Raw genomic sequence first — 24901 nt, 5'->3', positions numbered from 1 at the left:
CACCTGCCACCACTTTTGAAGTACATCCCATTCACAGAACAAAGAAGGAATTGGGTATTCTTCCTAACTATTGAAACTTTATTTGTCTCAATTTAATATCTGACTGGCTTTGGTTTTAATAAAATCTCTTTCGGATTCCTAAGATGCAGCAGAGCTAATGTCTGAGCAAACACTTTGCCCTGGGCTCACATCTCCCCTCCTGGGGAAGTCACTGATCTTCCCTAAGCCTCCTACCACAAGAATGCCATCATATGGACATGTAGCATAATCAATTAATGGACTTGGTTTTGAGGACAATGATGAGAACACACTAATAAGGCATACTACAATAGGCAAGACCTATTCCATTCAGACTACATTAGGAGGAGAGAAGAGAGAAAAACCACAATATATTCAGAATATATTCATTGCAGCAGAGGGCATAGAGAAGAAACTAATCTAGTCATTCCCTATGAATTACCTTTTGTGCATAACACACTTTGTTCTGCGGGACTCTCTAAAGGTTCACATTCTGCAGTCTTTCACAGAAAAGGTGTGTAATCATTGTAAGAGACATAAATGCACAGATCTAAATTCTGCTCCATGATCATCATGCACAGCTCCAAGAAGTCTACTTTAAGAATGATCACTGGGCCAGGAATACTCCCAAGACTTTAATCCTAACATATATAGACAGCAAGTGTGAAAGTTATGATCCACCCTGATCCTCAGCCAGACTCGTATGCTCAGGTCCAAAACACTGTTCAGGTCTGTCTGTTGTCCAGACTACACCATTTTCCACTTGAACGTGATGCTGGGATTAAAAAAACAGTAACATTCACCATGAGCTGAAAGAGCAGAAACATTTGCTCATCACCAGTGGTTTGTTGGCTGGTTTTGGCAGCTTGCAATTTGCTCTGAACCGCTCTCAACTAAACCCAGCAGGGAGTCACTTAACAAAACTTTGAAAAGTGTGAGAGAAATTGGGATAGTCAAAAAAAGCACACACAAACACAATGAAGGAAATTATTGGAACATTCTGATAAGAATCCAACCCTATTAAAAACAGCCATATTCTGGAGAAAAATGAACATACATTATTTCACTTGGACTTCCAGAAGTCAGGCTTCAGAGGTTTAACAACATCATTCTTTGATGTTACATACAACATCCTTCCTATCACATCATCAAGCCTTAGAAAGCAGACCAAACATGTTTCTTGCACTATTTTGTGAGGTTTAACAGGAAGTGCTAGGATTCAGACTTGGACTCTGCAATTGTTCGTTTACTCTTTATTTATTTAAGAAGGAAGAAAACTCTTTAAGTAAGGAATTTCATTTCAAAGATACCCTGGCAAGGCATTGCAGTACTTTCATATGCTCTATCTGTTATAAAGCATGTATCATGAAGATACACCTAATTAAGATAACACATTAGTATTCCAATATCCACATATCATTTTGGCAATGAAGTCAGGAATGAAAAGTATCTGACAGCTGATTGTGTCACTCTTCTTGTCAAGATGGCAATTATCTGAGGAAACTACAAATTCTAAATATTGGGTGAGTGACATTAGAGGAACTGCAGCTCCAAAGTAGTTGCAAATGAACAGAAGGAACATTAAAAGGTGATGCAACTGGCAAAAGCATTCAGGGCAGGACTCTTCTAAACTGAATGGATAAAATAGCTAGGGACAAGGGGAGGAGGGAGGATTAAATAACATGAAGCACCATTTTTCATTTACTTTAGAAAGCTTTAGGCTTATTTGTCCTGCACTAATACACCAAAAGTACCTTCCTTGTTTTCCTTTTCTTTTTTTTTTAGCTGATTTTATCTGTTGTTTTGGCCAATATCCAATGCAATCATTTTCCCGACTTCAAATAGTGTTGTTCTTTTTTAAACTTGTAAAAAAGAGTTTTCTGCACATGGTCAACTAGACAGTAGATAAGGACTAGGTCATCACATATCAAGAACTGTTTTAAATCAACCAAGTCTACATCTTACACAATAAAATCTCTGGGTTACAGGGTTGTTTCAGGTTAGGCAGACTAAATCATTACTGTTTACTTAATATTTCGTTCTTCAAATGAAGAGGGAGCGTTGCATGAATTTTTGGCATTTTACCTAAAAGATTATAAAAAGGTCACTATCAAGTACTAGGCTGAGGTTTTCCAGAGCAAAGATCAAATTCTGTCTATGCTATAGCTTTTCAAAGGACACTGAGCAAATATTTAATCTCTGTACTTTAGTTTTCAAATCTACAATACAGAGACTTCTACATCAGGACTATGTTTTGAAATGAATACTCATTACTTAAGTTGCCAGTTGTCAGGTTTTATAGGAAACACCATCAGAGTGAATGACCAGACAGCAAGTCCACAACCTCAACATGAAAATGCAAAGGCAGCTCTTAATAAATTGTAGATGCAAACTTTATTTTTCAGACCTGCAGAAAGGCTAGATTTTGGAAATGTATGAAGACTTAAAATCAAATTTGTATTTCCCTACAAGCTGGCTTGCTACTAGGCAGACTTTTCGCTTCAGAGGAGCCTACCACACATTTAAATGGCAGGACAAGTATGTGATCAGTCTTTCCATTCACACACCAGTTTTCCCCATGCCTATATTTGATTTCGACATTTAACAACACTCTGCACTTGCCTAAAAGCCACCCACATGCTGCAGTGTGGCTGCATACGTTTTTAATTTTGGGTTAACACACAGCCTCTGCAACACTCCAGTTTCCCCTGCAAAGGGCTCCATCACAAAGTCCTACAGCACCTGCACAATTATTTGTAAGGCCAAACAGGCCTACTTATTTTAAAGTATCATATAATGTTGTTCTTTGGAAGAAACTTTTCACACTTTGGATATGAAATAAAACCACTGACACAGACTGTATAAACCTTCCTTCATCTGTGTTATTCATGAGGTACAGTGCCCCAGGACCCTGACAATACATGGGAGGATCATAACATCCAGGGCTTTTGTTGAAAGTACTGAAGTCCATTTATTTTAATAGGCAAGATTATTGTACAGTGTATCATTGAAATTAACTAGAGCATCTCTTCAAAAGCAGGAGGCTGGGCAGTAAAAACAATCAATGTGCTGACAGACTCCACTCTCTAACATGAAGACCAAGTAATCACAAAGGGACTTTGGTATTGCCGTCAGATATTGCTGTCAGCTCCCTAGTCTGCGCACCTAAAAATAGTTTTCAAGTCCTTAATGTCTTCCCCTCCCCTTTTTTCTTCCTTGCTGGCGAGTTCAGATGAAGCCTTCAAACCACTGCCAAAAGTGTTTCTAGCTTTGATCAGACCTGGTAGAATCACCGTTGCCCAGAATTTATAGCAAAGACACAGTGAAAAGGAAGGGGGGAAGTTGACCATGATCCTCTGGTAAGAAACAAAACCCCATTTATATCTCCATTTATTGCATAAACTTAGCAGACTTCTGTGTTTGAGTAACTTTGCATTCTTGTAACCTAAACTTAGCAATCTCTCCACAACAGTGCCAGAAGGAAAAGGCATTCCAACAATCTTTCAAACCCGTATCAGTTATTTTGAAAGTGCCAGCAGCAAAGCTGTCACAATATTAAGGTAGATATCACTAACTCAGTAATTAATTTATGAATTAAATGTTTCAGGTCTCCATTCATCTTTAACTTTCCTTCCTCTAAGTTGTTGCACCACATCACTACTGAAGGCAAGTATCCCTCCTCTTGCTAAAGAAAATAAAAGTACTATCTCAGTACAACAGTGTGTGAGGACTCTCTGAACACATGTGCATGCACAAGCCTTGAGAGCAGTGTTTCATTAGTCCCAGCTGGGAGTGCAGATTAAAGAAAAATGCCAGAAACCATACCTACAGTCTGACATATCTATGATATGTTGCAATGCCTGATATGTTCTGTGGGAAAAGAGATCTATATGCTATACTCAGTTTCACTGAAGTGCTTGGCAGAAAGCTTTCCTGACTCACAACAATGTCTGTTCACTGGACTGGCCAGAGGGGAGTCATACCTAATAAACTGCCATAAAATACACATACACACACCACTTTGGATCATTGATTTCACTGCTAAAGGATGTTACTGTGTATTACAGCTTTAAGTTTTCAACTTTGTCATATTTTCTAAACTCTGATCTCTTCAATTTACTTTCAGTTATGTGACATTCCCCTTTAGCAGAGTGAAAGCATGCATTAGTTAAACAATGTGGTTTGGATTTAGCGTTCCCATGCATCATTGTGAAAATGTTTGTCTCAGCAATAGTGTCATTACTGTTACTGGGAACAGCTGCTCTGCTATGTCTTCTGATTGAGGAGAGCAGAGTATCTCCCTTCCCACACCACCTCACTAGCAGAGAATCTAAAGCAGGATCACTGAGTAGAAGTAGCTCATGAGCACACACTGTTCTGTACCTGACTTCCTCCAACCACAAAGGAAGCAGAAAGTGCAGGAGCGCAGCAAAGAACAGCAGCAAAATAAATACTGCCAACAGAAATGAAGTTTGGCTCCCTCCTCTGGCAGTTCTTCTGGATCTGGATTAACCTGAGGCAGAAATCCTCCTCACTCAGGTGCAGCTTTCTGGCAGTTCAGCTCCATTAGACATGACATCCTTTGAGCAAGAATTGGAGCAGAGAGTTTGCTGCTGATCAAGCGGATGTTTAATATCTCCCTTGAGTTTCTGAAGTGGAAAGATGTAACTCTCAGCATTCTTGCCAGCGCTCCCAACCCCACTGAAGTCAGTTTCCACATCCAGATCTACAAGAGCGCTGGAGCCCCGCCGGGTTCTCTGGGAGCATCCCAGCGGTAATGCTGTGCTCCACAGGCCTGTGCAGCTTGGCTCGGGCCAGCTGGACATTTTAAGGAAAGCTTACAAAACACATTTGTGTGATTACACAGAGCAGCAGGCTTTAACTCACCTTTCAGACCAAGGCCTTCAGAGGTAATTAGGTTTTAAGATGGATTGAATCTGTTTTTCAGGGTATTGGACATTTTGAAATGTCTTTGGATGGGAAGCTATGTTTTCAGTCAGTAGTGTTTCTGCAAGTCCAACCTCTGGTAACATTTTAGCTACATGAAGACCACAGCTTTTGGATATATTTAATCTTTTTAAAGGATCTTAGATTCCCAACTTTGTCCTGAAAATTAAATACTGTGAACAGTACTTAATTAGTATCAAATGAACTTGAGTAAGGCAATTGCATAGTCAATACACTCTTGCATAGCATATCCATAACATACAATCATAAAACCACAGAATGGTTCGGTTTGCAAAGGACCTTAAAGATAATGTGGTTCCAGCCCTGAACAGGCATGGACATCTCCCATAGACCAAGATGGTCAAAGACCCATCCAGCCTGGTCTTAAGTGCTTCCAGGGATGGGGCATCCAACTGCGATAAAGCAGTTCGAACAACCATATTGAAGTACAAGGATTTTTGACAACTTTACTTTCAATATTTTATTCCAATTTCTTTTTGGCTTCAAAGTGCCTATTTCAAACGGCCACAAATGATGAAGTTTCAGTAAACTTTATGGATGGGAAGAGATGGAGTTTCCTAGGTGAAAAAACACTCACAAAAATGCAGACACTATGCAAAAATGTCACATCCCCTACAGAACTAGCACAAAACCAAGTTTTACCCATTTCTGCTTAGACAGTTATATTCTGTACAGTCTGCTTACCATCAGAGATATCGTGGTTTCTGCATAATTACTTTATCCCAGTCAAATTAAATCAAGCAAAAAAAAATTCCTTCAGCTAAAAGATAGACAAACAGAATGCAGAGTAATGGCTAACAGCTGTGTAGGTAAGAGTACAGAGGCAAACGCAGGGAACCCAAACCCAACCCTCAGCCTGACAGGAGGAGAGGTGTGTATGGTACAGATTTGAGAGCCTCAGGCGTGAACAAAATGGCTTATTTGTTATGGTAAAATTCCCAAACAGGCTACTCGGTGGTATTTGTCAACCTAGTAGTTTGTCCAGCAAAATTGTCTCACAGCTGTGTTCAGGGCAGAAATTAAGATTGCTGGGCAGCATTCCAGTTTTTTACTCTCTTCACCATTTTTCCTCAAAGGACATAGAGGGGACAGATCCTGGTCTAACAAGATGCCAGCATGCACCTGCTTTACTTCAATGGACATAAGGAGGATTTACCCACAGTACGGAAAAGCTGCTCCCTAATCTTCCTTGGCAAAAGTGAAGGAAAAAAGGAAAAAAAGGCCATCAACACCAGAACAGTCCCTGGGAGGACCATGGTATTCATCAGTCACAAATATGCAGGAAACCTTCATAAAACAAGGAATAAACAGAATCCCAGAAAAAGCACCTAGGTAGAGAGCACATTGTCATCCATTACACATGCCTCTAGAAGGAAGCAATCAGAGGATGCAGAGCATGGCAGCAACGGTGTTGCTGCTGAGCATGGAGTATCATCACCCTCCATGTTATGTCCCAGACGTGTCCACACACAGGGAAAAGAAATTCATTACCTACAGATTTCTCCTCAAATCCTCCATGTCTTCTGGTTTTACTGTGCTTTACATTATGAAATAACCTCTGGCAAAGAAGATGGAGCAGCAAAACACAAGTGATGATATGTCTAATCTCTTCATCATGTCAAAGAACCACTTCATTGCCCCACAATGGCCCTGCACCAATACATTGTAACATATGTGGAAATGAAAAAAATAGCTCTTTTTTCAAATTTGGTCTCATAGAAAATAGGCAGAAGAATAACTCTATCTTTTCCCACTGGAGGAGGATCTGGAGCCGCAGTCTAGAGCAGCCAAGACAAAAGAGAGCCAAGGGACCTCCCAACAACTCCTCAATATGCATTTACAGCCTCATGCTGTTTCTCTGGCAGAAATGGCCTGGGAAGGAAGGCAGTGATCCTATCCTCAGGTCACTCTGAAGAATGAATTCCACCTAGCCAGGAGGGCATGTCATTGAGGGCATGACATTTATAGCTCTCAGCAGACTCAGGGCTAACACATTCATAACAACTCAGCTCAGCTGCAGTCACTGGGGGGCAACAGGGGAGGCATTTCAGCTGCTGTGCAAAAGAATAGCCTGTTTTATTCTGATGTGCAAGTATCATCACTACTGTGGGAGAAATGAAGGGGGCCAGCCAGTCCCTCAACCCTCTGCACTGCACACAGTAAGTCCATCATCCCCATCAATGCATTAAGTTCACCAGCCACATGTTCCTCAAATTGAAACCTGCAAGGGTTTCCCAGGCATGCACAGAGCTCTGACTGTGGCAAAGTGTCAAATGTATTACTCTAAGGAGATCTTTGTTTTGGAAACTTGCTTCTCAGCTACAACTTGCTTCCTCTTTAACAATTTTAAAGCCAAGAAATTTTCTTTAGTAGTTGCTTTTGTTTTTATTTTCTGCTGCTTGCTCAGCTGGGGAGGATAACAGCTTCAGATTCAGGTCACCCATGGAAAAACATGTTTGGTGATCTCATCTTGATCCCCAGTGGGTAACCATCCAGATCACAAAGAGTAGGAGAAAAATCTAACCCTGCTAGGTGGATCTGAAGATCTGGGGGAGAGGGGAGACACATCTTGAGATTTTCTTTAATCAATTTGGGATATCTATGTATTTGCTACAGACCAACACTAAGGTGCATTTGTAGGCCCACACAAATTCCAGCCAACATCACTGGGCCACCATCCTTGCTTTTGTAAGAACTGGCATTGACCTTTTCTCTTCAAAGGGTCAGAGTTATTTGTATGTGTTATGAAATATAACAACACTTCATCCCTGTACAGCAACTCTCATTGCTACAGTTTCCAAGTGTGGCCAGGTGCTGAATAACTTTTACATTTGGACCACATTTACGGTGTTTCGTCCACACTTATTTCATGAGAAAAAAATGGTACAACAAACATATAAATGAGAAATGTTATTAAAATATTATGAGCTGCCACTGCCTTCATGCAAGCTTAGCAGACTGTTTGTTTCTTTCCCTTCATTAGCTTGTTACTCCATTCTTTTTAACATAATAACATTTTTGCTCCAAAGGGGAAAAAGCCCAACAACCATATTTGAGAATCAATAATCACTTCCAAGGGAACTCTCAACAAAAACATTGTGGCAATTATTTCTTACATCTTCCCCAAGACACATTTTTAAGATATGTTAGGTGGGCCAAATACCCTCTACTTTAACATCGTTGATGCACAAGATGGGTAAATAACTTATCATTTTTCTGCTGTGGTCATGTCACGTCCATATGGGATTTCCTCGGGTCTTGTAGGGTAAGAGGTTGAACAGCACCCCTCTCTTTTAAGGAGTTCACAGCATTTGTCATCTTGGTCTTAAGAGTTACGTGCTGCAAGAGCTGTAATTTTTATGAGTAAGATGGAAAAATCCTAACTGCTTCTGGTCATGAATACATGAATTCCATGACACATCACATTACTGGGGATTTGTTTCAGAGGATGACTTCAGAGCATTCCCTTCCCAGTGTTGGTGAGAACAGCAAAACGGCAAAGTCACCTGTGGTCTCTGCTGGGGACAAGGCACTCCGAATTCATCATGGAAGTCCTCAAGCCACTGGGGCAAGGAGGAGTGTTGTCAGAGCATCCCAGAACACAATTCTTGCTCCCAGACAACCTCTCTGTATGTGTTTCACTGCAATGAGGTCCCAGTTAGCCAAAAAAAAAAGCTATTTGATTATTCTTTGTCAACCATCTATAATACTATCTTGGTTTTATTCAAAACAGTCTAACAACAGCTCATTTATGCTGAATGTGACAGGGAAACAACTTCTTCCTTCATCCTTTTAAAAAGGCTCCAGCAGAATGTATCATGAAAGAGCTCTGAGGACTGAGAAAACCACAAGTCAACCAGAATTTTCAGGGAGCATCAGCTTTTCTCTACAGGCACCTCTCTTTGGAGTGCCCTAGTATCAGCCTTCCTATCCTGCTTTTTGCTTCCTCCAACACCAATTTGCTCTGCATTATAAAGCATGACAGTATTTACATGAACTCTGCATATGCCTTAGTAGCCTGGGCCTGTAAAGTGAATTTTAAAGGAGCTTTGGCTGTAGCTGTTGCTAGTGTGCTTTCTAGTTTCATTGCTGTGAACAGCTGAGAACTAAAAAAGCACACAAGTGTATGCTCTATGATATCATAAAACTGGTACACACTGCAGACTATCACTCAGAAATTTAGGTTTTGGGACCTTAGCACATTTTGTTTTAATTATGTTTATGATAACATCACTGTGAGGAAACAAGTATATGAATCATACACAAGTATACAACACTGCACTTACTGATGTCATTACTCCTCTGGGCCACTGAAAGCTGAACAATTCCCACTGTACAATTCTCACTGCAAACAGATATGTGTCTTCCTAAAGGGCTTATACAAACTGTTTCACTTGTCGCTGAAGCAAGTTCACAATTTTTATTAAATATTCACTCAGCTGCTGGTAGTTCATCCTTGAAAATCTGTTATAAAGTAGGCAAGTTGGCAAGTCCTAATCAAATATCCACTAATGATGCACAGATAGTTTTTTCCACCATCCACATTCACAGAAAATAATACTTTTATCTTTGTTTGCTCACAGGTAGCTCCAAGTGCTATGCAGTTAAGGTGATAAAACAGAGGTGGATAAAAAAGGAACTCTGTACAAGAAAAGATGTAGAATACTACAGCCATTCACAACAAAAGAAAGCATGAAAATTATGAAAAATTATAATATTACAAAACAGAACTGGCCATGTATTTTTATTACATGTGTTCATTTTTATTGTTGTTCAAAGCAGAATTCACAGGGTTTTGCTGTGTGAACTCCAATGCAGTAGGAGGTGCATATGCATCTTCTCCTTTCCTCTAGGATACTCAAGGTGGAAATTAAGTCACTGCCTCTCCCACTCATGACCCACCACTCAAAGGACAGTCTAAATATCCCTTCCTAAAAGGATGAATTTACTCTTGCTGTCATATGAAATACAGTACCATAAATACTTCATTTATCAGATTTTATATGCCTTTTGAGAGTGCCCCATATGGCAAGGATTCCTTTAGTCTGATTCTTGTTTACTCTAGCATGTTACTTCCAGTGACTTTGTTGCTTATCTTGTCTGTGATATGATTTATGTTAACTCATTTCCTGTAAAATCATACACTAATAAAATGGAAAAAAAAAAGTGAAGATAGAACGGGCCAGCTTTGAATTGGCATGGGAAATGTCATGAGTAACTGGATTCAAATCCTTTTAAATTACTGTTTCAGTGAACCTTTAAGGCTCCAAGGGGCATTTTCCCCTTTTTCTGCTGTTCCCATAAGATCATTTCATTGTTGCTGTTTCCATACATTCCTGATGCAATAGATGACCTTGTGCTAGGAAGTACCTGGGTCCTTTCTTTAAAGGACACCTGCTTTTCATGCTAAAGAAAGTAAGAACAAATTTCATATGCATCCCAAATAATCCTCACAAACAGATGCTTAAAGAAAAAAAAAATCTGATAAATAGCCAGAAACATCACATGACATCAATTTGATAGCATTTTTACCTTTTAATAGTTCCCTGGAATATCTCTGCATGTTCTGGCTTGGGCCTGCAAACCACTGGGAATTGCCTGTGGCTTGTATTTGCAAGAAGTCAAGCCAAGGAGCCAATGCTTTCCTTCAGGTGGAGGGCTCTGATGCCAGGCTCCATGACGTCCCTGGCAGAGAACAGTTCCAGGTTCAACCTGAAAGACACATAGCAGACAGCCAAAGGATCACTTAGTAAACAGGAAATGGCATACTGCACCACGTTAGCATTTGACGAGTTTATAATGTGTTAGTAAATTACTTCAAGATGGAAATCAATCTGCTTTATTTGCAAATACTTTTTAGAAAGTGTAATTACCCAATAAAAGTGCTTATCAAGCATTGCCTTGCTTTGTGTGAGATAGGTGATAAATTCAACCATATGCATGACTTGGTCATCCTGGACAGGATGTCGTAAGACCCATTTATCAATTTGCATGACTTTTCATGTTACAAAAGATTTTTAATCTGAGCTGAAATCCTCTGGAATTCTGGATGATATCAAATAGATTAAAGTTAAGCACTTTGAATAAATTCAGGCTTACACTTATCATTGCAATAGGGTTGGTTTTTTGCAGTGGTAGCAGCTAGAAAAAAATTGCCCTTTCAAAGATAGATCACAAATAATATACAGATTCTTCGCATGTTTTCTAACAATTTTCAGGTTCTAGGCAAAGTTTCAGGAAATATGAACATACAAAATTGAAAAACGTATACCCACTATCTCTAACAGTTGGCGAAATGGAAAGTAAAGATACTTTCTGCAAAATTTACGAGTCATTTCTATGGAATTATAGACTTCATAGAGTTCATTAGAATGAACTGCTCTAGCTACAAGCTTGTTTTATAATTTATATTTTTTAAAAAATTAATTATTCTGACTATCATCTGGACACACCATAAACCAAAACCTCCTGGTCAGACACAGGCTGACACAAACCACAGACAGAGACAACTGGAGCATACATTTGCCCACATCCTGTTTTACCATGGTACCTTTCATCCCCGTGGTAAAAATAACTCTTTCCATATGTTATTAATTATTGTCCTCCCTCCTAACAGACACGAGGTTGTTTTTCCAAGCCAATTATTCTGCTGGTTTGTTATATGGACACCTGCCTGAGAGTAAATGAGCTGAGAAGACAATGCACTTCATACATTGCACCTACAAAGCTGAGACAATTTCTTCTTCTAAACTGAATGGATTTAAATTAATTCCAAAAAATGTCTTATGTGCATCAAAACATTTCATGCCCCTCCCCAGTTATATGAAGCAGACTGCAGACAATGTAGAGATAAAAATACAGAGCCACATTTCAAGGGACCAAGAACACCAATTTATGGAAAAAAAATTAACCTCTCTGAACTGCATTTTGTTTCTGAGTTAAAATGAGCAATAATTTACTTTGCAAATCAAAGTAGCCGAATGCAGAATTTAGTATTAAAAAAATTAAAATCCCTGAGATGGGTTTTCTTCATTCTTAACCTCACTGAGTGCTACCAATTAATGAAGTACAAGTGGTGAAACTGAAAGGGAACCATAGATGCTGACAAGCTGCTGTCAGAACTGTGCCACTGTGTCTACTTGTTGTGTAAAACATTCCACCAAAGGAATTTCATTGGTTCTAAATGAGTATATTCCTGCTCATCCTCTCCCTCTTTTCCATTTCCATAGGCCAGATAAAAATCTATATTTGCCTGCCTTAAGCTTTGTCTAGAAATAGAGTAGACCTATCATAGTGTACTCAGTGTGAAAACATGATTATTGATAATAGCTACTTCCTGAATCACATGAACTATGTACAAACCCCAAATGGTTTTGAATAAGAGTAATGTGAGTACTGCTTCATTCAGAAATTTCTAGAGTGTGTTTCTTAGCAGAGTGTAGATTTTCAGTCTTCACAACTTCACAGTTTTTCTCTGTTGCATAGAAAGTAAATATTTCACATTATTGCAGAAACCTATGAAATATCCTTATGTTTTTTCAAATCAGCCACTTACAAAAATGTGAGGGATATCTCATTATATGCTTCTGTGATCTTGGTTTTGTCTGGGATTATGACATGTATGTATTGCCTACATGCACTATACACCTTGCATTATGATCAGTGAGCTTTTGCAGAGGTAAGAACACACTAAGGACTGTGCTGATTCAGTGCTCATCATCTTTCATAAAGTCTTCTCTCTGTCAGTGTAAAGAATAACTTTGCTTTGGTGGCGTAGGAAACAAGCAGACAAAAAGATTTGTTTTGAAAGACTGTTACAAAGCCAAGGCATCTTTAAAAAGAATTGGCTAAAGAGAGCCTTTACCAATATATTTCTTCTCAGGAAAACACCAAGCCAAACTGTGGTTGCACCTGTAGGATCATAAGAATCAAGGATTGTTCAAGTCAGAAGGGATCTCAGCAGTTCTCTGGACCATCCTCCTGCTGAAGATGAACTCAACCATGAGCTCAAACAATGTGCTTGGGCATTTCTTCTGTCAGGTCTTAAAGACTTCCAAAGGATGAAGGCTGTGCAACCACCCTGGGCAGCCTGTGCCACTACCTCACTGTCCTCATGGTGGGAAGGTATTTCCTCATATCCAGTATGAACATCTCATTTTAACTTGTGCCATTATCCTTTGTGCACCATGGCCCATTGTGGAGACCACAGTTCCATGTCCTCAATGTCCTCAATGATCTCCTGTAGTTACGGGAGTGAGGAGGAAGACACACACTGTCGGGGCTTCCAAACCCACCATGGCTCCGTGTCCTCAATGATCTCCCGTAGTTATGAGAGTGAGGAGGAGGACACACACTGTCAGGGCCTCCAAAGCCACCTCATCTCCAGGATGAACAAGCTCCAGTTGAGCAACCTCACAGCATGAGTGGTCCAGCCCTGACCATTCCAGTTTGTCAGCATCTGCAATTCTGTTGAAAGCACATTCCACTGTCTCCTCCAGGTCATTTCTGGAAATGTTAAACAGGCCAGTTCTGGTGATAGACCCTGCAGTGATCTCCTTGTTAGGTCTCCAGGCAGTGCACAACCATTCATCAGCACCCTCTATGGCAAACCACCCCGCTAGGTATTTTACTATCTTGTTATTCAGCCTCTAGACTGAACACACTGGATACAAGAAAATGGTGCAAAACAGTGTCAAAAATCTTGCTAACCTTCACAAGCAGCAGCTTGCCCAAATGCATCCCAAACGACACTTTGCTCAGCTGGTAAGTGCCACTGAGGCTACAGTGTTGATGCAACAAAGGCCTTGGTTTCAAAATGCAATTTCAAGCAAGGACATTTCATTTTCCATGCCGAAAATGCCTTTTTATGGAATAATGCAGGGTACTTACATTCCTATTTTATCAAGTAGGTCTGTCTTACTTTAATAAATTTACCTCAAAGAGACACACACAGCTGTAGCCACACTACAGAAATAGATCCAGTATAAATTTTTCTTTTATAGGACATATGAGAACATTTTCTCCCAAAACATAATTCACTATAATATCAGAATGTGTTAAAGTATTAGGGCTATTTGACCGAAGTTATGATATCCAAGTTTCAGGTTGCTTTCAAGACCACATCCATGGGACTGGATATAACATGGAACAAAGACAATCTGCCTTATGATCTAACTAAAAAAGTCCTTTGGTAAGAAGCCAATATCTCTGAATGGCAAACTGTCTTGAAATGATTCATGCAAATGTAGTTCAGACTGTTGTTATTAAAACCAATGGAAGTTTTCCCACTGAAATAAATTGTTAAGGATCTAACCATAACAGATCTAATCATAACATGTAGGTTTCCTTAGACAACCTGCACTACAAGAGAACTTTTCTTCAACTAGATTTATTCCATATTTTATGTAAGTTTCAAATGATTAAAAGGACTTAAAGGTGTGTGGGAGAGAAGCATAATCCTAATTCAAACACATGACAAGGATTAAGGTGCATGAGAACACAGGCAATGCTTGCTTGGATTTTTTCACAGACTTGCCTTCATCTGTTTTAGGTTGCTTCTCCCCTTCTTTTCTTTCTGCACTGAGAATGTTTACCCATTGACTTGCCACAGGCCGTCCTGCTCAGGACAGCCTTAGGTTTTATTTGGGCTTCTTGTAAACCACTGTTTTACTGCCCTGACTGACCACTGCATCTTGTATAAATAGTTCTCAGGAGGATGTTTTGGGGGTTGCTTAATAATTGCAGTGGGTTTTTTGTCTGAGTATGGTCAGAAGTTTGAGCAATTAAGAGGATGGGCTCATTAGCTAAGGGGAACATCTCAGGTTGGAGGATGTTAAAATTACTTACCTGTGTTAGGAAGCAAGTGGTACAGTTATTCTGTTCTAGTCTCCACTTTCTGAGGCTATAAAGTTCTTTTTTTTTTCCAATACATTTCATTTTGCTGGAAGAACAGAATAATCATTCTAGTATTGAACAAGTCACGCTGCTATGACCACCTGTAGCTACTACTACAATATAAATACAGTTTATTTATTTACATTAGCTTTCTTACTCTTACCTTTAAGGTTACCCTACTGTGAACAAACTCACAACATTACAGGAAATTGCTTATATTTAAATACAAATTCTTTTTTTCCTTACCTTAAAAGCCATTAAAAAGATTTCTAAATATTTGTCACAGGCCCACCAATTTTCTTTTCAACAAGACATTTAGTGAAAACAAACTATGAAAAAGCTTATCCAAAAACTACATGCCAATATGGATCTTACTATGTAACAGAATAGTACATATGTACTGCAAAAATGTTAATCATGTGCAGATGGCTGAATTCAGTAGTTTTGCAAGTAAGTTGCGTGAAAAAAAATGGAGCTTTTAGTATGTTCATAGAATACCATTGAGATCAATAAAAGGAAACAGAAAGGCCTATAAGGCCTCCTTACACTGGAAAAGAACACCACTTTAATTACACTTAAAATTGATTTGCTCCACTCAGTGCTAGCCCATGAAATAGACACATTTAAGCTGATTTAAAGTTAAATTAAGCCTATAAAATCTCTGTGTGCTTTGATGTAAGTGCATGCATGCTACTGATGTGCTTTTGTTTAATTAGCTCTATTGAAAATCAGTCTTCAGTGGAACTTTGCATGGTAGACCAGGCCTATGACTCCTTGCTGTCTCTATTTTAGTTGAACACTAAGCTAAGTGAGAAATCCTTATGGTTAACTCAGGAGTCAGAAGTTTTGCAGGGTTCAGACTTCCTTCAGATTATCTACAAATATTTACATTGACTGTAAGACAACAAGCTTCCCAGCATCCTCTGATCCTGGCTCCCTCAACACCCTTACATGAGGGGACATTTAGCTATTCAGTCTAAAGGCCTTTGGGTAGAACAGCACTTACTGTGAAATGTGTTGTTTGGGCTAGCTGAATGTCACCCTGTCACTTATTTCCCAGAGAGGATTTGAAAGATATATATGTTGAACAACTACTGTACGCTAAAGAAAAATGGATTTCCACAAGGTCTCATAATCTGCTGGTAAATTGTGTCTCTCTAATGCTTGAAAAATTACAGAACAAGAAAAAAAAAAAGGTCAGAGATTAAAAGGTCCTTGTGTTTTGGAAAAGAGATGGGTTGGGGCAAGGAGGGCGAAGGGTGGGAAAGATGGGGAAAATGTTGGATGTTTGGAGACTTTTTTTCCAAGAGTTTGCTTTTCTGTTCCTTTACCCTTTATTCCCTTCATTCTTATGAAGTTTTCCCCACCAGCACCATCAGTATAAAATACTGCTAAGTTAGAAGAGCAGCAGCTTCTACCCACTTTGTAAAGATGCTTTCGTTCATGCAAGGGCATTTAGCTACAAATAAATTAATTAGGATGTGCATTTGACCTTGGGATAAACAGGTAAAGGATCGTTGAAGTGGATCCACATGCTTGAACTATATAAACAGCAGCTTAACCACTACAGCCTCAACTCACCACATGCAAAACCATAGGTAAAAACATAAAAGTCATAGTTCTTGACTAAGTTTTCACACTACAAATCCAAAAACAAATTACAAATTGTAATTAGCAGCCTTCATTAGCCATCAGTGTTTAAGGGAGCACAGGCATCTAAATATTCAGAGCTATTGACAGTACCTGCTCACTGCTTCCACCCAAACCTGAAGGCATCTAAATTCAGTGTTTCTGTCCAGAACTGGGCATTTCTCCACGTGATTAGTAGCAGGTGTGGAAATGTCTCATTTCCAAAAAGCCGCTGCCTGGCACACATCTGGTCTTACCAGCTCTGCAAGTCCAAAACAAGGTGTTGCACCATGGCCATGGAAGAGTGGCATCCAGCAGACATGATCTGTAAATGCCCACTCTTGGTAGAAACATCAGAGATATTGTTCAAAATGGGTTCTCACCTCAGCTGTGGGGATTATGATCCCTCACCTGGGAACCCCAAGACAGAGGGGATGATGCAGCACCCAGGCTCTCAGGGGGCCAGGAGCAAACATCCTCCTGCCAAGGCTGCTCAGTTGAATAGTCAGGAGAGAAGGACCCCTGCAAGTAATGCAGAGCCAGCCCAAGAGAGAGCATATATGAATGTGTGTAAGTGTACACCAACAGAAGGATCCAATGTCAGATGACTTATCTCACTGTCTAATGGGCTAACCCTAGAACACATTACTGGTTATTACTATATTGAGAATGGCAACGGTTCAGCTATCCTTGTATTTTCCAAGTTATTATCTAAGCCTGTACTAATCTTTTCCAAAAACAAAAGGGTTAAGATTGCATTCAATCCATCTGCCCTGGCATTATAACCAACCAGAGGCAAAGAAAGTAATTTCTCAAAATGACACCAGTAGAAGCTATCTAAATTCAAAGAAATATTTCAAACAAACTTCCATAGGAATGAAGAAGAGAGAAGTGAGAAAAGGGAGGCAATTGAGCACTAAAATAGATGCCTTGTGATCTTGCTTATAATCAAACAGGGAAATGCATCTTTTCTGGATGGAGCATTTCAGAGTAAAATCCAAGGGAAATTCAGAAAGTACTAAGCAGGCATTTGCAGTTTCAGTGTAAAGACATGATGAGTTTCTTGTAAACGGATGCCAAAAAACCTAATTCAAACTGGAAAGAAGAGAGGAAATATCCTATGAGACAGTTTTTACAAAAGCTTCATTCAGGGCCTCCACCCTCATGTACTGCACCAGCCACCTTAATTTTTCCACTCTCCCTGGTCCAAGAAAGCACTGACTAGTATATTAAAAATTCTGGCTTTAAAATATTTGGGAATGGACAGTGACAGCTGCATATGTTTTAATAATCAGGCACAGATTATCAGCTGATGTTTTAGTCAAAATGGGTATCAGTATTTAGGTCTAATAAATTACAAAACAAGTAAACTAAAGTAACACAGGTGGAAAAAAAAAGGACAAATATTTTTAATTTCTCAGTCTCTCCAAGAATCAAACACTTTGTAGTGGAAAAGTGTAGTCAGGTTATTAAAACACAACATCAGTTACCTAGAGATACAGATTACACCCTGTTCCCAGTCTAGTAAATAGAGAGGTTTGACATTTTTAATCAGAATTTCAAGCAAATGCACTTCTCCTTCCAGCTGTGCAATCAACTTCCTTGGGAAAGGCATTTAATCTCTCAAACTTCAGCATTCCCTTTTCTAAAAGAAATACATCCCTCTTACATCTTTTTCACATTAGGAATCGTAATTAATTTTTCATAAAAATACTTTGAGCTACAAAGTTCTATAACTTTTAAAAATATTCCTTTAACTAACCCCCCTGCTTTCTACATACCATTCACATGCAGCAGATGTTTTTTCCTCAGTTATAACTTATGCCAAGGACCCACCCCTACAAGTGCAGGATGTGTTAAAAATAATACCCTGGATGCTGGTATTGCTTTCTGCTCTTCCAGAAAATATGTGGCTGTCTCTCTGCACCTGACAGTGTATTTATAGTTAAATGTGGTCAATATATGCACCCACAATTCTGGGAACAGATTTTTTTAATATGTGACTTGCTTTCTCTTTCTCCTTCCTTCTTTCTCCCCAACACCAAGATCCAGCTTCCTCAGGCCTTTTCTGTCTGACGTGGCTTTTGTGTCCCATTCACCTGCTGGCAGAACTCCATGTATTGAATGGCAGCAGCTAATAAAACTATGCTTGTCTCTTTATGGCTTTTCATAAAACTACTCCATTCTGTGTCTTTTTTTTTTTTCGTTTTTGCCTTACTTCTGCTGTTACTCTGTGTACACACAGTGTAGTGAATAAAAAGCTCCCTTGTGATTGTGTGAAATAACACTTAACGCCTTCACAAAACTGATATTTCTAAAAAGGGTATTTCATTTCTCAAACAGGCTGAAATTCACTGAAATATTCTGTGCCATCTGTTTCTTCTTTTTAAATAAATAACTCTTTTAATCATGGCAACTATTATGACAAGCTACCAATATTTATGAGGATGTTGCAACACTCATAGGAACAGAAAAAGTGAACAGCAAAGAGACTTTCAGCTTAAGGTGAACTTGGAAAGAGTCCCTGGTGCCAGAATGAAGATGATATCCTTACATGCAAATCAGGAGCACTGAGGTGTAACTATTTTGTCAATGGATGTCTGTGTTCCCACATCCAGCAAAGACCCCCAGGGGATTCCAGCCTGCCTCGAGTCAGACCCACCATTTCTTGAAGGAGTTCAAACGGTTGTTCAATGACATCTCCATGAGATCAGCCGCACAGCTGGCTTTCTGGGGAGGTTGGCTGGCTTTAAGTGGAAACTGTCAGTGTCTGCCAAATGGTGGCCAGACACCAGAACAGACTTTCCAATTAGTGGAATACCCCATTTGATGGCTGGATGTGATTTTCCCGTGTGTGTGTGTGTATGTGTGTGTGTGCATGCTCCACCTGCGTGCTACCACATCTGAAGGCTGCAGTGATGCCCTTGCAGGGAGCCTGTTGTCCCAGGTGAACTAAAAGGGAGCCAGGCAGTCTCCTCCTTGCTGGGCCAGCAGAAGCTGTTTCAAGTTTCCCACAGCTGAAAATCACTGTGTGCAGGTTTTACGTAAGGGCCTGTCGGAGCCGGAGCGGCTCCCTTGCTGCCCACCAGTGAGCTGTGAAACACTGGTTATTAGTTCCAGATGCTGCTTCAGTGCCTTTCCTTCTGCAGAGAGTATGCAGAAGTCACTTCTTTTGGTTTCTCAGGACTCCCCAGAAATAGAAAACACCACCAAAAGTCACTGTGGATTTGTTAACCCTCCTTCAGCATCAGGCAGAAAGTCTTGTCCATGAGCCAAAAGGGATCTGTGTTACACTCACTATGGACCTTACAGCCGATTCACAATGGACCTCACAGCAAGAGCCAGAGCCACATATTAAGTACCAATCCATTGTCACTGCATGTCTAATATATGCAGCAGGTGTGCCAGCTCCGTGACAGTCCTGTTCACACTCCAGCAGGAGCCTTGTTTTGGGCAGAAAAGAGAAGCGCCTTGTGAGAGAAACTAGAGGAACACGTCAGCTTGCTTCAAAATTCACTGTACTTGCTCTATGTTTTCATGCCTCAAAACTTTCATCCTGAAGTTTTAAAAAACTGCCTCAAACTTTTCAAAACTTCTTAAAGTCTTGTTTCTCTCAAAAATCTCTCTACAGAAAACTCATTTTTCTTATCACTTCTTAATTATAATAGAGGCAAATACTGTAGATGCATCTTTTTGCCAATTTATAGTACAACATTCCCTTGTAAATTCAAACCATTTTCTTCTTGCCACACTGAGATCATAATCAATACATAATTTTGGTAGAACTCACCATTTACATTCTGCATATTTGGGGGTAAAAAGGAATCCAACTTTAATTGTTCATGAGGAAAAAATGGGCCAATAGAGAAGCTGAGCCTGCAATTTTCAGACATATCAGAAAATACCACTTCTTAAAGCCTGAAAACATTCCAGTGTAAAACATTTTGGGCTCGTGGAAAGGTAATTGTGAAAATACACAGGCCCTGTGTAAACATTAAAGTATTTACGAGGTCCCTCAAGGATTTCAATCTGACAAATTGTTGACTTGTCTTCACTATCCCTGTATTCATAACTTCTATTGTACATCCCTGGTTATGAGGACTGCAGCGACAACCAGAGCACTTCCAAGGGCAGTAGGTCAGCAGTGTGCTAAAACTCAGCCTCCAGCCCTTTCACATCCCTGATCTCACCCAGCTCCACACTTGATCGTCACCCACTGCTCTGTGGAAGCCTGCAGCTCCAAACCTGTGCCAGCTCTCATCCTCGACATTTTAGGAAAGGGAATTGCTAAGATTGGGAAAGGTTTATTTTAGATTGGGAGAAAGGTTATATCTGTTGGTATTTATTCTAATATGGGAAAGGCAATTTGTTTTATTTGTTCAGAGTCTGCTCTAAAAATAAACAGTAATGCAACTGGAATCTTTGGCTTCTTTTTATGGTTTCACCAATCAAAAAAAAAATAAAATTATTTTGATTCATGTAATACCTTTAGGCAGTAGCTTCATTATATAGTCAAAATGAGAGCAGGTAAAATCATCTTCTAGAGTTCATGAGAAATGTTGCCTTTACATAAGGCTTTTGTTTAAGAAATGGACAATACTTGGCAAAGACAACAGACGCTGAAAGCCACATGAGGCATGGAGGCATTGTTTTCCCCTCTGTAACTCAGAATATTGAAAAATTAATTGGTTTGGCCAAAGCAACATGAGAAAATGGGGCAGGCCTGAAAACAGAACTCCTCCTGCTTCCCTCCACACAGCCTCCCTGTCTCCTTTGAATATTCACAATAATAAGATTAAACTGTTTGCATGTGATTGCTTTTCCTAATAGATTTGGACACTGAGATCACTTCATGAAAAGTTTGAAATTTGGGGTGAAATTTAACAGTGTCTCTGTTTTCTGAGGATTAAAGCTGAAAAGGCCTGTTATTTCATCTTTGTAGCTCATTCAGTGTCACTGAGTTTTGGGGTTTTTTCCAAAACTCCTATAAAGAGAGAAAATCAGGTCTCCTGAAAACTACAGAGCTGAGTAGCCTTGTTTACCACCACCTGTCAGAAAAGCATGCCTCCATAACCTAAATATTTGGGTTAATATACACCAGTATCTCTTCCCAGCTGGAAGTTTGCCTTCCATTCATGTTCGGATTAACCTTCTTCACACAGATTCATGTGCACCAACACTTCTCTTTGTTTTCCTGCTTTTAGGAGCCGTTCTGAATAACCTGGTTGCAAGCACAGTCTGAAGGCTGGTATACAGTGAAGCAAGCTGGCATCAGCTCCTGTCTGGGTTAAGATGATCATCCTTTCACCCATCCCACACAGGCACCACCAACAGCACCATACTGAAACCAAGGCAAGGCTGTGCTGCTGCTCTTCCCTGCACATAAACCAGCACCTGGTTCTGCCACAGTATTTCTGTCAGGGGTTCAATTCCACCATTTATGGCTCATACAGCTGCTTCTTGGGTAATGGGATCACTCCAAACTCAAAACCCAGCACAGGAGAATAGGCAAAAAAAATTAATAAAAATGTTTTTTTGCCATGTTTTCTTAAACCTGACATAGGCTTAAAGCCCAAACATAATTTTAACAAATCTCAGCCACATCTCAACACCTTCTCTCCATCTTTTCTGTGGTAGCCAGGATTCTCCAGAGACAAAGCATGGCCTTGTTACAGCAGCTCCCTTCTTCCTTTGTGCAGCCAGAAAAGTATCCAGCTTCCCCACAAACACTCTAGAAAAGATGGGCTGGATGCCCTCTGATGCAAAAACTTTGCCAAGTCCACCACCTAATGATGTATATCAGCAAGAAAGCACCACGCAGTCATAAAACATCTTCTCAAAGAGGCAAGACAGGATGCTCCACATGTTGCACCATGTTGCCAAGCTGTCTTTGAGCGAATACTTATGTCAGCAAGATGAGAAAGGAATCTTTTCATGTAGTAGTTACTAGTGCAGGGCCAAACCAAAAGCATCCTTCCCAAAGTCTGGTGATTTTCAAAGTCCAATGTATCATCTAAAAAAACATCACTAATTATCCAAATTTTATTACAGGCCATACCAAGACCTTGGAACCCAAATAACCCTCAAACTTGGGTTGGCTCAATTTCTGGATCCAATGTCTGCGTTGTGGGCTAAGGCAAAACTAGAAGGGAGAAAGAAAAAACATCAGCTTTCTCCATGGATCTTTAATATAGGGCCACCTCTGATACACTTTAGAAAAATATAATGAGACCACTATAATATATATTCCAGCTAAAATTCTTGGCTCCCAAAACCAACTTTATATGGCATGCAATACAGAAACACCCAGGAGACGCTATAAGAACTTTGACAAGGTTAATATTAAGCTAGAACAAAACAGAACTACTGGCACCAACTCCACTCAGCTCTTAAGTAAACTTGTCCCATTAAAAAGTAGCCTCTAAGATATTTTCTGTCTGAAGTGTATAGTAGCTTATAAAAAGCAGGAAGAGTTGCCAAGTCATAGATGTGTTCAAGTACTCCTTACCCTCATTAAGGAACATTCCCTGGCAGCCAGCAGCTTTGAGTGTTCCAGTGAACCAGATTTTATAAGGGGGGGTGTTTACAGTGGTGTGCAATGTAGCTGGAAGTCATAGTGCACTGTGGCAGCCCTGTACTAGATACAGCTGTTTGGAGCCTTATCACCCAGAGCACAGAATAAAACAGGCAGGGTGATCAATGAGGTTCCAAAAATATGAGTATTAATAAAACAAATCTTAAGCCTTCCTGCTCCATAGGAAGCAGAACATCCAGAGATGACAGTGCCTAAATACAAATTAGGCAGTCAAATGCCACTGAAAATCCAGGTCTCACTTCCACCAGTTTTGTATATAACAGTATTTACAGAGATGTCTTCACAGTCAGCACGTAGATAATGTAGCTTCTCAATGTACCCACTGACTTGTGCAGCAGTTAGGAGTCACATTCCTTTGTGGAGCTGGACCTTAATGCTGCCCCCCACCTTGTTCATCTAAGGGCTGCTTTTGCTTCTCCATTCACAGTGTAACATATTTTTAGCCTAGGGATATTATCCAGACCTGTAAGAGGAGTCATCAACAAGATGATCAAACACAGAAGGTCTTATCATCCTTTACACTGATGAAGAGCTAAGTAAGAGAAATCCACACTTTGACAGTACAGTGCTGAGGACCTAAAATCACGTGTTCTCTTGAGTCTGTCACTTTTCCTCTCTGCTACCAACCAGCTGCTGTTTACCAAAGGTGTTTCAGTTTCCACTGAAGAAGGATCCAAATTTATGTGACATTTAAGCAAGCTGTTAGTTATCGGAATCTTTCACTCTGTGTACACAAATATAATTTATCACCTGTTTATAAATACATGCTAGCTACCAGTTCCTACATAGCTGACCCCTGTCCTTGTTTTGATTTGGGGAATCCAGAAATGCACAGTTTATACATTTTGTGATCTTTCAGAATAATACTGAACAAAGAATATGCAGAACCTGGCACAAATTTAACTGTGTCACCCACACTTTCCTGGAGCAGCAAACCTTCAACCAAGATGACACAACCAGAGAAAGAGGACAGTCTCTGCAAAATGACATCTGGGTATAGGCAGTTGAAGATAAAAATCCTACTAAAGTGTAGCAAGTAAGTGGAACTTAAAAACAGCAGAGCCTTATATAAACTGTGTGGTCACTGAGATAAAAGACTAAAGAAGCAAATAGGCACACTCCCACAGCATCTTGTTAGCTGCAGGATCACTCTGAGAGAAAAAAGAAAAGAGAAATCTTGGTCCACAAGAAAACCACATGGAAAGAAAAGTTCATTGCCAGACACCTTTCTGTAGAATTTCTGCTCGAGAGCTGCTAAAGTTTCAAGGATGCTCAGAGAAATGAGGAGAGATAGAGTAACATATAAAGAGACTAATGCTTTTTTACTGTCTTTTTTTAATCCATGTATTTCCCATGCTAGGTGAAGTAACAAGATCAAGGACATGGAATTCTTACAAAGACTTCATGTTAGGCCTCATAATTTGCTTCAGTTTTTATATTTTTTTCTTTAAGAGGCAGTCCAGAAATCCCTTGAGTCACTATTCAGAGTTTGGGAAGCCTGAGCTATAAGACAGCTGGGGATCAGTCCAAATCCCAGAGGTTTAAGGTGGTTGAACTTTTCATTTGTTTGAGAGAATAACAATGTAACAGAGCATCCAAGAAGTATGCTGGAGAAACAAGGGACATAGAATCATATATTATAGAACGGTCTGGACTAGAAGGGCCCTTAAAAATTATCTAATTCCAACCCCCTACCATGGGCAGGGACACCTTCCACTAGACCAGGTTGCTCCATCCAGACTGGCCTTGGACACTGCCAGGGATGAGACATTCTCATCATAATAAATGTCTTCTTTA

The 24901-nt window shown here is 39.8% G+C and overlaps 1 pseudogene; it reads right to left on the bottom strand.

Annotated features, from left to right (window-relative positions):
• The window catches only part of LOC134056680 (chloride channel protein B-like), a 76726-nt pseudogene that overhangs the window by 5453 nt on the left and 46372 nt on the right, over positions 1-24901 (bottom strand).

The sequence above is a fragment of the Cinclus cinclus genome, chromosome 1 (assembly GCF_963662255.1).
Source record: "Cinclus cinclus chromosome 1, bCinCin1.1, whole genome shotgun sequence".
Classification (NCBI taxonomy): Eukaryota; Metazoa; Chordata; class Aves; order Passeriformes; family Cinclidae; genus Cinclus; species Cinclus cinclus.
This window is presented reverse-complemented; position numbering and strand designations above follow the sequence as displayed.